The 18,796-nt window shown below is 35.3% G+C and overlaps 1 pseudogene; it reads right to left on the bottom strand.

The window, feature by feature from the left end:
• Positions 1-7,345: 7,345 nt before the first annotated feature.
• Positions 7,346-8,211, bottom strand: LOC118994264 (cytosolic acyl coenzyme A thioester hydrolase-like; annotated as a pseudogene).
• Between the last annotated feature and the right edge of the window lie 10,585 nt (positions 8,212-18,796).

Genomic DNA, 18,796 nt, shown 5'->3' with positions numbered 1-18,796 from the left:
AACACACATATACACACATACAAAATTTTGTTTTCTAAAACATAATCTTGCCTTTTTTTACTAAACAGTATCATGTGTTTCTGATGCGGAAGCTTCCACTGTATTTCAGGCTTTCAAAATTAGCCATATATTGGTCTATTGATGTAGATGTAAAGAAGCTATATTTTACATATTTTTGTCAATAACTGTGAAGGATCTAATGTGAAAACTAACAATTTAGGTAATGTTCTGAACTCTAATTTCCACAGAGTGATGCAAGAGGGCAAGTGACAACTGTGGATATGTTATAAGAAAACATCAGTAAGCTTAGGGAACATGGATATTTTATAATGGGAAATAAATTTGTCCCATCTCTGTTCTAGACAGATACATGGTCTTTATTATAATGGACAGTGAACAAATCTGCTCCTTGCTCTAGAAAAAGGCTATGTCTCTATCTTTCAAGACAATTCACTATACAAACTCTCTTGAAGAAATATTTTCAAACAAAAGAGCAAATAGTTCCTCTGCTCACGAAGTGTATAAAAAGCAAGAGTGAGCCATGGAAAATTATCTCATATTGACTTGAATTGCTCTTGGAAAATTATGCTGGACCTTTTTCTCCCTCCCAAGGCTATTGTTCATAATTCACTGCTATTAACAATTTTAGATTACAGTTGAATTGTTAATAGTCTAATCAGCAAACTCTGGCCAAATTATAGTTGCCCGTGAAATGTAAATGTCATAATATTTCAGTTTCTGAACTATCTGCCACCAGACAATAGTCCACCTTTTATCACAAAGGTCATTCACAATAGACCAAAAACCAAGATTTGACAAAACAGTCCATGGCCTTCCACAAGCATTTAAACTTTCAGGGATTGGAAGAGCCTCCTCAAAAAGCAATTTGGAAAGATTTCTTCTTTTTTCTAAATTTTTTTCAAGTACAATTGTCTCCATTTTCATGCCACCACCCTCCCCTGCCCCACCCATCTCTGCCTCCAACCCTCGAAACTACCCCCTTTAGCTTTGTCCATGTGTCATTTATATGTGTTCCTTGATGAACCTTCCACTGTTATCCACTATTATCTCTCTCCCCATTCCTCTCTGGTTACTGCCAGTTTGTTGGACAAGGGTTTGATCTAGAAAATATAAAAAAGAACACACACAACTTCATTGCAGGAAAACAAACAACCCAATTAAAAATGGGCAAAGTATCATAAACAAAGCAACAAACAAGTGCTGAAGAGGTTGTGGGGAAAAGGGGATCCTAGTTCACTGTTGGTGGGATTGCAGACTGGTACAACCACTATGGAAAACAGTATAGAATTTTCTAAGAAAACTAAAAATGAGCATGCCTTTTGACACAGCAATTCCACTATTAGGAGTATATCCTAAGAACCCCGAAACAGCAACCCCAATGTTCATAGCAGCACAATTTACAATAGCCAAGAGTTGGAAGCAACCTAGGTGCCTGTCAGTAAATGAATGGATCAAAAAACTATGGTACATTTACACAATGGAATTCTATGCAGCAGAAAGAAAGAAGGAGTTCCTACCCTTTGCAACAGCATGGATGGAACTGGAAAGCATTATGCTGAGTGAAATAAGCCAGGGAGTGAAAGACAAATACCATATGATATCACCTTTAATAGGAATCTAAACCACAAAACAAACAAGCAAGCAAAATATGACCAAAGACAATGAAATAGAGAACAGGCTGACAGGGACCAAAGGGGAGAGTGGGGAGAATCACAGGGGAAAAGAGGAAGGATTCACATGAACAAGGACATGTGAAGGATAAAGGACAATATAAAGGACACATGGACAATAACTAAGGTGGGGAGTAAAAATGGGAGGGAGGTGGGGAGCACTGGCGGGGTTGACAGGCCTGGGAATATAAGACAGAAAACTGTACTTGAACAATAATTAAATAACAAAAAATAGAGAAAATAAATAAATAAACACCTTGACTATAGTCACAAAAAAGAAAATGGGCAAAGGACTTGAACAGACCTGTCTCCCAGGAGGAGGTATACAGGGCCAAGAGACACATGAAAAGGTTTCTTAGAAGAGTCTTAAGAACCTCCAGGACAACTTTAAACATACCAATGTATGAATCATACAGGTGCCAGAAGGAGAAGACTAAGACATTGAAAACTTATTTGAAAAAATAATGAAAACAAACTTGCCCAGTCTGGTAAAGCAAATAGACATAAAAGCCCAGGAAGCTCAGAGAGTACCAAACAAGTTAGACTCAAAGAGGGTCACACCAAGGCACTTCATATTTAAAATACCTAAGATTAAAGATAAGAAGATAATCTTAAAATCAAAAAGATAAAAGAAGAGAGTTACCTACAAAGGAGTGCCCATAAGACTAACAGCTGATTTCTCAAAAGAAATCTCACAGGCAAGGAAGGGCTGGCAGGATATAATCAAAGTCATAAAGAGCAAGAACCCGCATCCAAAATTACTCTATCTAGTAAAGCTGTCATTTAGAATGGAAGAGCAGATAAAGTGCTTCCCAAACAAGGTTAATTTAAAGGAGTTCATCATCACGAAGCCCTTATTTTGTGAAATGTTAAACGGATTTATCTAAGGAAAAGAAGAAGATCAAAACTATGAACAGTAAAATGACAGAAAACTCACAATTATCAACATTTTTTAAAAAAATTAAGCAAATGACTATAACAGGAACAGAATAATACAAATTGAGATTACATGGAGGGTAGTAAATGGGGAGGGGAATGAGAAAAAAGGTATAGAGAATAAGAAGCATAATTGGTAGGTACAAAATAGACACTGGGAGGTCAAGAATAGTATAGGAAATGGTGAAACCACATGATTTATATTTATGGTCTATGGACATGAACTGAGTGGGGAATGCTTTAGGGAATGGTAGTACTGGGGTGAGGGAGATAAAAGGGAGAAAAAATGAGACAACTGTAATAGCATAATAAAACTCTACTCTGTCTTTATCTGGTCCATTGCTCAGGGTTGTATTTGAAGCAAGGAACCTTGAGGACTGAAATATCACAACTTTCTGGAAAAACAAACAGACTTGTTTATTGTTTTCTGTATATAAAAGTGGCATATTTTCAGAGGTAAGTGTTCTTTTGCATGCTTAGCATCTATCTGGGCCATATTGGCCCACTGCACTTGGGAGCAAGGAACCTGATGCAAGCATGCTTAGTGATGTTTATTCTGTTTGCTGTGCTGGAACTAATACTTTCTTTCACCTCTGACCTAAGATTTTAATGTCTTTTGCCAGCATCTCTGAAACAAGAATAGGCTGATGTATTAGATTATAAGTAGAGTAAAATCAAATAGAACATTGAGCATCCCATACTACAAATTGTAAACTTCATTCTCCTAACCACCACAGATTAGGGGTATAGCAAAAGTGCTATAGCATTTTATTTATTTATTTTTATTGTTGTTGAGTTATAGTTGTTCCACCTCTTTTCCCATTGCTCATCCCCACCCACCCCCACCACTCCCACAGTCAATCTTTCTGCACATTGTCTGTGCCCATGAGTCCTCTATTTGTGTTCCTTTGCTTGTCCCTTCCCCTGCTTTCCCTTGCTATCTTCGTCTCCCTTCCCCTCTGGTTGCTATTTTTTTTTTTTAATTTCCAAGTCTCTGGTTCTATTTTGCTCATTTGTTTGTTTTGTTGATTAGGTTCCACATACAGGTGAGATCACATGGTATTTGTCTTGTACCACCTAGCTTATTTTACTTAGCATACTGCTCTCCAGTTCCATCCATGTTGTCACAAAGGGTAGGAGTTCCTTTTTCTTTTTCTTTCTGGTGCATAGTATTCCATTGTGTAAATGTACCACAATTTTCAATTCCAATAGTTTTCTTTTTACTTTCGTGTTATGCCCAAGGGATATAGTATGCATAAGTGGTACAAGTTCCTGAGTCTGGTTCTTCTATTTCTTAGCTGTGTGACCTTGCGCAAATTATATAACTCACCTGTCAAATGGAAATAGAAACAGTTACCTCACAATGCTGTTGAGATATTAAATGAATTAATACATATAAAGTAATTAGAAGAACTGTCACAAAGTAGCACCCAATGAATTTTAAATATTCTTATTTCTGACTGAACTTCAATGTCATTTGGTTAGGAGTGATCAAATGGGTGGGAAAGAAGGAACAATCGGTCATCTAATTCCAAGCCTCTCACTGTAACAATTTATAATAAATAAGAGCTGGATATAATATAAAATGCTTTATAATAATATTTAAGGGGTTATAGATTATTGAGAGTCATACTTTAAATAGAAGTCACTCAAGATAGGTCTCAAAAGCACAATTTATTCAATAAATCTGTCTCTGTAGTTGTGTTATATAGATTTCAATGTACTTGAGTAAAAGGAATCTGACTAATCTTATATTTTAAAAGATTTTATTTATTTATCTTTAGAGGGGAAGGGAAGGAGAGAAGGAGAGAAGTATCAATGTATGGTTGCCTCTCGTGAGTCCCCTGCTGGGAACTGGCCTGCAACCCAGGCATGTGCCCTGACTTGGAATCGAACCGTGATCGTGTGGTTCACAGGCCCGCGCTCAATCCACTGAGCTATGCCAGCCAGGGCTAATCTTATATTTTAATTTACCTAAATGTGCTGTGATACTCAAAGTAATTATGAAGCTGATCAAATGATTACATAAACCATTTTAAAAGAAAAAAGTATTTTTTTCTTTTCAATGAATGTTGGAAGCTCTCAAGCTCTTAATAAATCTATTGATCTGTGAAATACAGTATACTCCAAGGAGGCCTGTGATATATATCAAATGATGAGATGAATCATGATTACACCATTTGGTAATTAAACATTATACAAACCTTTTAAATGGTCGAATGTCAAAAAAAATCAAATGAGGTCAATCATATTGCCTTTTCATTCTAATATTAACTATATAAATAATAATATTAAAATATGCAGAAAATAGTGGCATAAAATATTTAAAGATAAAATATATGAGATACCTAGCTTACTATTCACTGTATAAATAATGTCTTCTTTGTGGCAAGCAGAATTATATTCTATTCTTATATGTTTTCCTTGTAAAGTTGTTTCATAAACATTGCAAAACACTTCTTTGGGTGTGCAAAGGAGAAAATCTGGAAATATTAACTATAATCTATAAAGATTAAATAAAATTAAGAGAACATGGATTACACAGAAAGAACAGAAATCACCAAAATCTCATTTAACAGTATTTCCACACATTCTATTTTAATAATATAACAATGATCCCAAGCAGAAATACAAGCAAGGATATATTAAATCTTTCTTACTAATAATCTTGACAATAGCATACCAGGTTAATTGTATATTGCAGTAAATTACATACTAATTAGAAAATTTCATCAGGTTGAAAATTTACTATTTTTTCATTTCTTTATTTTTTTTCTTATTTCAGGAATAATACATGTTCAATGAACAAAGTTTAAACCATACAGAACAGTTTGTATAAGAAAATGAAAATCATAACTATGTCCTAGAAAGAACCACTGATAATAATTTTGGGTGTATGCACATGTGTACATATTTTTAGTCATTTGCTTATGAATAATTAAACCATTTAAGCAAAATATATGTTATTGAGGTAGTGTTTTATAACATGCATTATTGACTTAACTAAATATTCTTTTTTTATTCCATTTCTTAGATACAGTGTAATTTATTTAACTAGTTTCTTTTCCCATGGTTATATAAGTTGATTACCCATCTGCGATATGATGAAGCAAGATGTATAGTGGAATTATAAGAAGTTGAAGAAGAGAAACAGCTACTCTCAGATGAGAAAAAATAAGAATTTGTCTTTTTCCCATTCCCTTCAAAATTCCACCAAAAGTGTTTTTTCTCTGTTTGTGCATATTGTGTGTGTGTGTGTGTGTGTGTGTGTGTCTGTAGGCATGGGGACTGAAAAAAGTGGAGTAATCCCTTCTGTAAGATAACTTCTCAGAAACTTCTAGGAATATTTCTGTCTCAACGTAAACATGTAAATGGCTAGTATGTAATTCTCTGAGTTTTGTAAATTATTTTCAGAAGACTAAGTACACAGAAACAATTTTATATTCTTTTAATAACCTTTCTGAACATTTGTATGATAAATTCCTATCCCTGACTTCCTCCTCAAGCTCCTCAGTCTTCTTCCCTAAGTGGATCCTGCATTATGCTAATGGAGGTCACTGTAAGGTGAAAGCCTGGTTAGGGTCCAAATACTCAAATAATGATTAAAATTAGTATATTAGCATATTTATAGTTCCAAGTAACGACAATTTAAATAAAAAGACTAAGTAGAAAAGAAAGTTACTATTTTGCTTACTCAAGTAGTAGGAAGGGCTTCAGGTACTATAAATAATTAATCAGGCACCAAATTTATTTATTTATATGTTTACTGAATTTATTTAACATTATTTAATATTTCTTAATTTAATAGAACATAGATAAACAATTTCTGGCAAGGGAATGGCAAGCAATTATCATAATTGCTCTAAACTAGTCAGTATCCACTGGTGGGAACTCTAGGGTCAGTTTCTCATGATATATGTTATATGGAGTAATAAAAGTTACCTCTCAACAACATCAGTGTTCTGTTAGCAACTACTGGAGCAACAACCAGTAGTGACTTGCTTTAAATATAGTGATTATATGTCCTTATCCGAGTCTGGCCCAATGTACACCTGCTTTCTATATAAATAATAATATAATATTTTTACTGTGAACTGTCCTGGATGTATATAATGTGGTGGTCTAGCTATAAGGTGTATATTTTTGAGGTTTGGGAATTCATTTCTAACATATCTTTGTTATAGTTACTATATAAGAAAATTGTTAAACCTGAAATGAAAATAAAGGTTTGGAATGCATGGTCAACTTAATAAAAATTTAAAGTAATTATGAAGCAAACCCTTTCAGTTGACCAAAACATAAATTACAAATTATTCTGTCAATTTGTTTTTCACTGTAGCTAAAAAGATTTATATGAGGCTAGAGTCTTTACACACCTTACAGTGTATGTGTAATATTCCCCAGGGTTCCAGAAAATATCTTCAGGGACTGGGGACAATACTGTGTAGTACTTATATTGGAGTGATATAAATAAAGCTTTTGTGTACAGATTTTGAGGAGAGTACAGGTTAACTATGAGAGATAACTAATGCACACACCATCAGCTGTCAGTGTGAACTGGGTTTTTGGTCAAGAGAGTAACTTTAAGTGATTAGACATTGGGGATGCTTCAGCACCAGTAGCAGAAGGAGAGCACCTATAAGGCTCAGGTTGGCACTATAAGTCCAGTTGATATTCATCTACAGGCTCCACACTTTGTCTTCCTCCAAGTGCTTCTACTAGCCCTGGGTCCCGGGCATAAGCTGGGGCAGCAACTTGTCCTCCAAGCCAAAAAACATGTAGGTGAAGAAGGCACTCGCTACCCTGTAGTCTTCTAAGTTGTCTACCAGAACATCAATCTCCACGGATTTATTGCTTCTGCAGGCTATGAGCCCCCAAATGGTGACAATATAACCTTTTCTGATCTTGTGAAAGTTAATGGCATCCACAGAAGCCATGGTAATGTTGGTTTTACACTGATGTGCCACCAGGATCCTGGCTACCTCCTCCATGAGTTCCATGGTGACACCTCCATCACAAAACCACATAGCATACAATTCAGAGGCCCCAGGTGGGTCAAAGCTGCACTGGGCTATAGTGGACCATATTCGGCTCTGGGTTCAGGACTAGCTGGACAATGTCCCCATTGTTTCACTTAGTCTCCAAGTGCTCTAATTTCTGGGCTTCCTACAGCTTGAGGCCCTGCTGCTCCTGCACCTGTCTGGAGTACACAATTGGATGCACATCTGGGACCATGTCCATGCCCCTCACTGACAGGGGCACATGCCACAGAGTAATCTTATTGATCAACTTTTTTAAAACTGTGAGGATGTTTTCATATAAAACTTGATCTGTACTTACAATGCATGCTTGATAGTGTAGGTGATTTCTGAGCTGACATGTACCACCTCACCAAAGCAAAAAAGTGACAGAAAGTTGGTGGGTGGGACCTGGTACAGGGTCTCCATGCAATTCTCTGGGTTCTGGCTGTTACAGTGCCAGGTGCTAATGACCACTCCCTCACCCCGTCCTGCCGCTTCCTTAATCATCTTTGAATGGTTCTTCTGTGGATATTGCCAGTCATGTTGGCATTGTCTGGTCACATGATTCAGCAGGTTTGGATGGTGGGGTATCTTTGCTGCCACACCAAACATGGGTGGAGGGGGTGGGCACCTGACAGAGGTGTCTGGCAGGCCAGGGACCTCTTCCAATTTCTTAAACAGATTTAATATATTTGTACTTAACTAAAATTTTCATACCTTGGTCCATGCTTTTCCACTTGAAAAAAAAGATTTATTTTGAAATATATTCTATAAATTTAGAAGTCAACTCATTTAGACTAACTAGTTTCTAAACATTTAGTGCACAGAGTGACAAACTGCATGATTAAACTCTTTAAAATCTTTATGCTTAAACATACAATATGGTTTGGGTCACAAATAGAACCATGAGAGAAGAGTGTCTATTTAACAGTCCTGAGCAATTTGTGAGTGGAGGGCTTTGGACCTAGTCTGCCTAAGTTCAAATCTGAGCTCTGCCACATACAAGCTGTAGAGCCAATGTTGGGCAAATTGTTGAACCATTCTGGACTCCACTCAGTGTGGAAAATCAGGACAATAATGGTTACTGCCTCACAAGGATCAAACTAATAGATTGTGAGTATTAATTAATGTTAGTGAATCACTTAGAAGAGTACCTGGGACTAAATAAATGTCAGCTATTATTATCATCATCATCATCACCACCACCACCACCATGTGAAACCCAGGGTGCAGTGCTGAGCGACCAGACACTAAGGCCAAAAGAACACACACTGTCCCAAAACTTGTAATATAAATAGACAATAGAATATTTTTAAAGTAGAATTAAGTGTAAAGGCAAAGCAGGGACAAGGGATGACCAGAGAAAAGGTAAAGTATAAAGAAATCATGGATGAGTCCAGAAACTTACTCACTAAATGCACTTCTTCTAACAAGTTCCTCTTATTTGTGGTTTGTCATCTTGCCAAATATCTAGAATGTCATTCTGCCAAGTATCTAGAATACTCTATAATAGGAACTCAGGCTTTTCAGAACCTCAGGGTAATGATCTCATTTCAAGAAAACATTTCTTAACACAATTTTCTGAAGTCAAATTTAAAACCAAAACCAAAATCTCAAAGGAGATACATGGTTGGAGTCCAGAGCAGTTCTAGATAGAGGAAGAGACTTTAAAATATTTGAGAGAAATATGTAGACCATAACAATGAAGAAAAACAAATGTAAAATATAAGACCACTAGAACACTAAGAATACAAAATTACAATCATGTGCCACTTAATGACAATAATATGTTATGAGAAATGCATCATTAAGTGATTTTGTCCTTGTGCAAACATCATAGACTGTACTTACACAAACCTAGATATAGTACACACCTGGGCTATATTGTATGGTCTACTGCTTAGAGGCTACATTCCAGTACATCGGGTTACTGTACTAAACACTGTAATCAACTGTAACAGAGTGGCAAGTATCCATGCACCTAAACATATTTAAAAATAAAAAATGGCACACCTATATTAGGTACCATGAATGGAGACTGCTGGACTGGAAGTTGCTGTAGGTGAGTCAGTTGAATAAGCAATGAGTGAATGTGAAGGCCTAGGACATTAATGTACACTACTATAGACTTTATAATCACTGTATACTTAGGCTACACTATATTCTTAAAAATATTTTTCTTTTTGCAATTATAAATTAACTTGAGCTTACTGATTTTTATTTTTTATAAACTTTGTGTTTTTAACTGAAATACTTTTTAAAAACATTTTGAAATTTTATTTATTTATTTTTAGAGAGAGGGAAAGGGACAGAGAAAGGGAGAGAAATATCAATGTATGGTTGCCTCTCATGTGTCCCCTGCTGGGAACTGGCCTGCAACCCAGGCATGTGCCCTGACTGGGAATCAAACCATGATCCTCTGGTTGACAGGCCCACTCTCAATCCACCGAGCTACACCAGCCAGGGGTTTTTTAAAAATATTTTTTATGAAATACTTTTTTAAATAATAGCTTAAAACACAAACACAACTGTATAAAACTATTTTCTTTTTTATATCCTTATTCTATAAGCTTTATATTTTTATTTTTTTAATATTTTACTTTTTATTTTTAGAGAGAGGGGATGGGAAGGAGAAAGAGTAGGAGAGAAATATCAATGTGTGGTTGCCTCTCATGTGTCCCCCACTGGGGACCTGGCCCACAACCCAGGCATGTGCCCTGACTGGGAATCGAACCTGCAACCCTTTTCTTCACAGGCCCATGCTCAATCCACTGAGCTACACCAGCCAGGGCTATTTTAATTTTTAATTATTTAAACTTTTTGTTTAAAAAACTAAGACACAAACACCCACATCTGACTAGTACTACACAAAGGCAGGATCATCAATATCACTCTCCTCTACATACACATTTTTCCCACTGGAAGGTCTTCAGAGGCAATACCACACATGGAGCCATCTCTTATACTAACAATGCCTTCTCCTGGAAAACATCCTCAGTGAAGGATTTCACTGAGGCGGTGTCACTCTTTTTCAGAGGGCATCATATGCCCATGATGGTTTGGTTGGTTTGTTTTGCTTTTCCATCATATATTTGCTTGTAAGTACATAATGTACCAAGAACATTCCTCTCTATTAATGAAATCCTTTTAATATCAGAGTCCATTTTTTCAAACTTTTAAGTAGCTTGTTGAAAGGTAGATCTGTGAAAGCATCTGTTACAACCTTTACTGTGAAATTTTCTTGGAGATTCTTCTTTTTCTTCTCAAGGAATTTGCCTTTGGTCTTGCCTTTTATTCAGCTATGCTTTCATGTTCCAGTTCCAACAGCCCCTCATAAGTCAATTCCTCAGGAACCAACTCCAGAAGTTCTTCAATGCCATCCTCATCAACACCCAGATTAAAGTTTGTCATCTCAACCACAGTCTTGTGGATTATTTCAACCTCTTCACACTTGGCAAATCTTTTGAAGACATAAAGGAACCTACTGATGTCTTCTTCAGATTCCATTCATGCACTATTTGGTGACATCATCCCAAGCCCAAGCAGTTCTTGATGCAGTCACCTATGTAGTCATCCATTCAGAATTACATTAGCATCTTCCTCAGTTAGAATAATTGCCTGGGAAAAAGTCTTCCTAAGGCAGTGAACATTAAAAGCTGCTATAAATGCTTGCTCCATTGGTTTGATCAAAGAAGTGGTATTTGGAGAGAGAAATATTATTTTAATATTGGTATAAAGATCACCAAACAAAGGAGATGTCCAGGAGCATTATCAACAACAAACAAAATCTTGAAAAGTATGTTATTCTCCAAACAGCATTTCTCCATTTCACTGGAATAGCAATTCGGGAGGGTATCTTGGAAGAAGAGCTCAGTCACATGCAACTTCTTATTGTTTCAGTAGTACTTTGGCAATGTGTGCTTATTGATACGCTTGAAGACCCTGGGATTCTCACTGTGCCAGGTCACAAAGGGTTTCAATTGTAGCCTGTAACATTGCCCCAAAACAAAACTGTTACCCTGTCTTAAAACAAACAAACAAACAAACAAAAAACCTTGAAACTTGGCATTAACTCTGTCTCCTTATGGATGGCAGTCCTTTTTAGGCATCCATTTCCAGAATAAGGGATTTTCATGCATATTGAATATTTGCTTTGTCAAATAATTTTTCCTCCATAATCAGCTTATCTAGAGTTTCCAAACAAATTATTCAGCTGCCTTCATATCAGCACTTAGAGATTTGCTACCAATTATGTGATGAATAATGATTCTTGAATTGTTAACCCCCCCCCCTCCAGCCCAAGCTAGTAGTAAATTCAACATTGTAGTTGGGAGTGGTCTTTTCTTTCAACATTGCAAACAAACTCTGCTTTGTTTGTGATCATTATGGTGCTACGGGGGATATGCTTCTGAGTCTTGTCTTCGATCAAGGTAACAGAAGTTTCTCCATGTTGGATATTTTCTCAAATTTTGGTTAGTCTTGTTGCTTTCAATTAAGCAGTTACTTTAACAGTTTCTGTAACATTGTTCCTGTTCTTCAAGATCTTAGCTATAGTGGAATTCAGCAATAACAATCAGTGATTTTCCACCTTTGGAATTCTTAATAACTTTAATTATATTTCCAGACCACTCAACGCAGTCTCTTACTGGCAACATTAGAAGTGGCTATTGTACACTTATGGGCAATGATGAAAAACCAACATGAGATTAAATGAAACACAAGAAAAATCAATAGATGCTATAAACAGTAGATTTACAAGATCACTGCTAGCATAAAACAACATACTATTTTACAGAAAACTTTTTAATAAGTAGAAAAACTACACTCTAAAACAATGACAGAAGTATAATATATTAAATACATAAAGTAGTAACATAGTCATTTACTTATCATTATCAATTATTTTGCATTTCACATAGTTGTATGTGCTATCAGTACCAACATTACCAGAAACACACACATAATATGTTGTGCTATGACATAATTATGGCTGTGACTTTACTAGGCAATAGGAATTTTTCAGTTCCATTATAATCTTATGAGAACATCATTGCACATGAGGTCAATCATCATCCCAAACATCATTATGTTACATATTTATTATTTAATAAATATTGTGTAGCTAGCCTTAGTACATGAGAACACCTGAAATGTAGTAACTTCTCTTTCAGTTCACTAACAAGAGAACATGAAGCATGTTTATTTTTTGTCAACCTTGCAGAATGTCAGAGACACCCTGAATACTGAGACTGACTGAAGCCTAAGGAAGAAAACAAGGTCAAACGTGTAGTTAATAACCTCAGAAGTTCCTTAATGATAACATTACTTTAAAAAGCCAAAAAGTGTGTCAAAGATTTCTTTAAGGTGGTGCATAGTTCATATAAGAATGTAATATATGATTTGCTTCTGACTGATGACAAAGTTAGTTGAAACCATGAGATAAATAGTTCATAGTTGTGAGAAATGGGTACCTAGAGATGAAAATAAATTTAATGGACTTAAATTAAAGTGTATTTGAATAAGTAAAAAGTAAGCATTAATCATTACCTGAAAAACAAATTAATGAAACATAATAGCAAATTTTAGAAACTAACTATAAAGAGAGTTATAAATAAAATTATCTTGAATTTTGAGAAACTTAGATAAATTTCAGAAGAAAACACTAACATGGCAGATTCTTTATAAGACTGAAGAGAAAAACTGTCTTTAATTAGCAAGTTCAGAAACTTTTCTACCAAAACTTTGTAATTTACTTTTATTATATAATATTTATTTTTAATATAACTTAATCTGACCTGTTTGGGCAATGAAATAAAAGATCTTCATTTCTCTGCATTAGAATTTCCACACATCTTTATGCAAGTGCTCATATCCTTGTACTTTAAAAATTAAATGTCAATATATGTTATTATACTATCAAGTGCTATTATCATAATTTCATAAACTTCACTATGATAAGGTCACTTGAACTTATTTTTTTCTCCTACAGAGTATTTCATATGAAAATATATACAAAATACATATTTTATAATTCTTTATATAAGCAACTATATTGTATCCAAAAAAGAAAAAAATGTCACAGGACAGTTTGTAAAAAAAGCTTATTTTCATGAGAACATGTACTCTTTTATTTATTTTATTTTATTGATTATGCTATTACAGTTGTCCCAATTCTTTCCTCCCCATTATCCCCACCTTTGCCTAGCACCCCTGCCCTCCAGCATTCCCCAACCCCTCAGTTCATGTCCATGGGTTGTACATATAAGTTCTTTGACTTCTCTATTTCCTTTACCATTCTTAACTTCCCCCTATCTATTTTATGCCTACCAATAATGTTTCTTATTCCCTGTACATTTTCCACCCCTTTTTCCTCCTCCCATCTCCACTGATAACCCTCCATATAATCTCTGTTTGTGTAATTCTGTTGCTGTATTAGTCTTTTGCTCAGTTTTTGTTTTTTAAGTTTAGTTGTTGATAGTTGTGAGTTTATTGTCATTTTACTGCTATTAGTTTTTGATCTTCTATTTCTTAGATAGGTCCTTTTAACATTTCATATAATAAGGGCTTGGCAGATGAACTACTTTAATTTTACCTTATCTGGGAAGTTCTTTATCTGCTCTTTCATTCTAAATGATAACTTTGCTAGACACAGTAATCTTGGATGTAGGTCCTTGTCTTTTGTGACTTGAAATACTTATTTCCAACTCCTTCTTGTCTGTAAAGTTTCTTTTGAGAAATCAGCTGATAGTCTTAGGGGAACTCCTTTGTAGGTAACTCTCTCCTTTCCTCTTGGTGCTTTTAAGATTCTCTCCTTATCGTTAAGCTTGGGTAACTTAATGATAATGTACCTTGATGTGTGCTCCTTGGGGTCCAATTTCTTTGGGACTCTATGGGCTTCCTGGATTTCCTGGAAGTATATTTTCTTCCCCAGATTGGGGAAGTTTTCTTTCATTGTTTGTTCAAATAAGTTTTCAATTTCTTGCTCTTCTTCCTCTGGCACCCCTATGATTTGGATGTTGTAGCATTTAATGTTGCTCCATGTGTTTCTAAGCTCTCCTCATTTTTCTGAAGTCTTGTTTCTTCACTGTGTTGCATTCAGATGTTTATTTCTTCCTTTTGTTCCAAATTGTTTATCTGAGTCCTTGTTTCCTTCCCTTCACTGTTGGTTTCCTGTATGTTTTTCTATATTTCAATTTGGGTGGCCTTCATTTCTTCCTTCATTTTGTAACCAAGCTCAATCAGCTCTTTGAGCATCCTGATTACAGGTGTTTTGAACTCTGCATCAGGTAGATTGTCTGTCTCCTTATCTCTTAGCTCTTTTTCTGGAGTTTTGATATGTTCTTTCATTTGGGCCATATTTTTTTGTCTCATTGTACTAGTCTGGATGAATATTTCTTAAGCTCCTTGGTTGTTGTGGTTCCATGAAGCTTTATTTTATGGCAGTTCTAGTTGTTTATTGTTTTAAATTGGTTGTTATCCTCCTTTTGGTGTGGGAGGAAGCAAAGCTTTTCTGCCTATGCCTCCATCTTGGCCAGAACTCTGAACACATACTTTTTAAATTTTTTTTAATTGTGTCTATTAGAATAAAACTGGGCTGCATGCCTATAGCTCCAGATAAATGAGAAAAATTGATAACACATTGTAATAAACTTTTAAATTTTATTTAACTTATTTATTTGTTTCTTTTAAAAATTTATTTAATTGTTATTCAAGTACAGTTTTCTGTCTTTTATTCCCATCCCAGCCCACCCCCCCCCCCAGTGCTCCCCACCTCCCTCTCATTTCTACCCCCCTTAGTTGTTGGTCATGTGTCCTTTATACTAGTTCCTGTAAATCCTTCCCCCTTTCCCCTGAAATTCCCTCCCCTCTCCTCTCTGGTCACTGTCTGCCTGTTCTCTATGGGGTGCTATCTGTGATTGAGGGACATGGCAGATGAACACATACTCTTAATTACAGAATCAAATACTCATCATGACTAGCATCTTTTAGTTAGCTCAGGATTACTGTTATTTTTCCAAGCTTACAATTCTAGACTGCACTTTGGCAAATTCATTTGTGTTGTTTGTTAAATTCTCTGAGGCTACTGATCTGTACACTTAAGTGTTAGAAAAAGACACAAAAAATCATCACAATATTGTAGTCTCAAAAGTTTTTATTTATATCACTTTCCTAAACAGAACCCATTGTTTAAGATCAAATATACAGCAATTGAGAATTATGTTTAACCTTTAATAATATGCACAAAAATAATATTTATATCTTAATATGCATATATTGAACACATAAACTTTTCACATCTGTTTTCCTGCTTTGCCTTTTTCATGGGCTTAAACCTGCCAAATTATTCTAATTGATTTCAAAGTATTCTCATATGGCAATCTATTTTGTTTACTTTATCATCAATAAAATGGTTCAGTGAACATTAGCAACTGTGAGACATGAGTTTCAATCAGTCTTCGGGCAATGGAGTCAATCTATCTTAAACTTACTGTGCCTATGAGTTGCAGCTAGAAAGTTGAGTAAGGCATAGCAACATCAAAAATGTGAGCAAAGCCTTAAAAAGGCACAGTAAAGAGTAAGAAAGGTCTCTCCAGGCTCTCAAATGCATTGCTTGTACAATACTAGGTGATGCATCCAACAAATAGAGAGCTCCTTAATAAGGTTGACAGCTATAAGGAAGCTTCAGATCCTAACTTTATATAACACCTATAATAATAGTTCTCTGTTCTCCAGAAGACAACAGTATAAATTTGAATTATTAACATTTAAAAATGAAGTTTCATATTCACCCCTCAGATATGATATATGAAAAAGAGTAAAAACATTCAAGCTGCATAGCTTTTCTTCTGTAACATTTTCATACAATTACTAATGTAATAATAGTTTCAGCGAACCTTTACTTACAAAGTTGTGTAACATTTTAAGTATAGCTGCTAGATGAGCTTTTAACCTCAACACAAACAGTAAATCTGAGTAACAACCATTTTGGAAATATAATCATTAAAAACTAATTCCAAGTAATGTAGGGCAATACTGTTAGATGCCATGAAAATGTTTCCCAAAGCAAAAACTTTGTAATGAGTGATATTATTGGTTCAGATTTGATAGGGACTGTAAAATGCAGATTATTATAATGGTGCTCTTCCCAGCGAGTAAAACCATAAAAAAATGTACTTATTGTTCAGTTTGACTGAAAAACTGCCAGTTAAAATCCATATTTCACTATTTTGTATAATGGTATCAAAATTTTTACTAGTGGATCACCCCAAGTAAAGATAATTTAAATTATAAATCCAAATTGTAATTTTTAATTGGAACAAATTTTCAGTTTTTAATTTAATATAAAAACATATTTTTGCTCAGGTTCTATCATCACAGTAAATAAATAGGAGTGAAATATGGAACGAGGGCTTAATGTGACTTTATAACAAAAATGTTGCTTTGTTGATACATACTTCTCAACTTCCTTTTCTGGATACCACACGCATTATTTTTCTAGTGAACCAAATATTTCAAGCATAGCACCACAAATATGTGTACATATATGTAGATGCTTTCATATAACTCTATTTTATACAACTCTGTAAAGAGATTAAAAAAGAAAAAAACAGGAAACTATCATGCTAGAGTAGTAGAATAGATTCTACAAGCTGTAAAAATAAGATAGATTCTGTAAAAATAAGAGTGTTTTTAACTATTCAAAGTAGCTCTCCTATAAAAGAACCAGTAGCTAACCAGCATCCAGACCTACTGATTCCCAAGTAAGCCTGCCTCTCCAACTTTGATGTGGTCAATGGATGAGAGATTAAAAGTGGCCTCTATATATTATACAATTAGTATTCCAGTTGAAATCTAAATATTTCATCTTTTCTTCTCACTTGGCTTACTATCTTATAAACATACACGCCTAACCATTACATTTACTTACAGATCATATACTCGGTTCACTATTAATCTTTGTATTCCCTGCAAAAAGCCAAGGACAGTGATGAAATTTGTGTAAATAATTTCAGGGGCAAAATATTACATGATGTATTAATTTTCTATTGCTATGAAGGAAATTATATATAAACTGTCTACGGCCATACCACCCTGAACGTGCCCGATCTCGTCTGATCTCAGAAGCTAAGCAGGGTCGGACCTGGTTAATACTTGGATGGTAAATTATATATAAACTTAGTAGTAGCTTAGAACAAAAATATTTATTATCTCACACAGTCACAGAGGTGGTTCAGCTGGATAGACTGTAAGCTTAGAGTTTCTCAGGAAGACGCAGTTCTGGCCTTGTAGGTCAGCTGACTCAGTTCCTCTTGACTTAAACCTCTTCATGGTAGATATCCTCCTCCAGAGCAAGTCATAAGACAGAGAAGGAAGGTGAGAGGGAGAGAAAGGTGGGGGAGGGAGAAAAATGCAAGAGAAAGAACACCAAGACAGATGTCTTAATGATTTCTATAACCTAATCTGAAAAGCAACATACCATCACTTGCCCCACATTCTATAGACTACATAGACCAACCCTGGTAAATATGAGAGGGAAAAACAATGGTATAAACACCAGAAGTCAGGAATCATTAAGGACCCTTAGAAGCTGCCTACCACAATCCACCCTCTGGACTTCATTAGTCACATTTTTCCCAGGTGTAATCAGCTTTAAATGTGTAAATGGTAATGAATTCTTAAAGGTAATTTAAGGGTTATTTTAGGAGCACTTCAGATTACTAAATCAATACACCAGTGTATAATCTATAAAGAACATCCTTAGAAGTATGATTCTAAAACTGAATATGACTCTCAAGCTGACCATGGTTCTAAATTAACAAGTATTGCCCTGGCTGGTGTGGCTCAGTGGATTGAGCGCGGGCCTGCGAACCACACGATCGGGGTTCGGTTTCCAGTCAGGTCACATGCCTGGGTTGCAGGCCAGTTCCCGGTTCCCGGTTCCTGGCAGGGGACGAATGAGAGGCAACCATACATTGATATTTCTCTCTCTCTCTCCTTCCCTTCCCTTCTAAGATAAATAAATAAAATCTTTAAAAAAAATTAACAAGTATTTTTATAGTTAGTAAATATTTTTCTTTTTTTGGTGGGGATCAGGGTTGTAGCCAATCAATGTTTTGTTCTGCTACACAGAACAATAATACACACAGT

The sequence above is a fragment of the Sturnira hondurensis genome, unplaced genomic scaffold, assembly GCF_014824575.4.
Source record: "Sturnira hondurensis isolate 20B ecotype Veracruz unplaced genomic scaffold, ASM1482457v3 Scaffold0009223, whole genome shotgun sequence".
NCBI classification, from domain to species: domain Eukaryota; kingdom Metazoa; phylum Chordata; class Mammalia; order Chiroptera; family Phyllostomidae; genus Sturnira; species Sturnira hondurensis.
The sequence above is the reverse complement of the archived record's forward strand: the minus strand, read 5'-3'. Positions and strand labels throughout refer to the sequence as shown.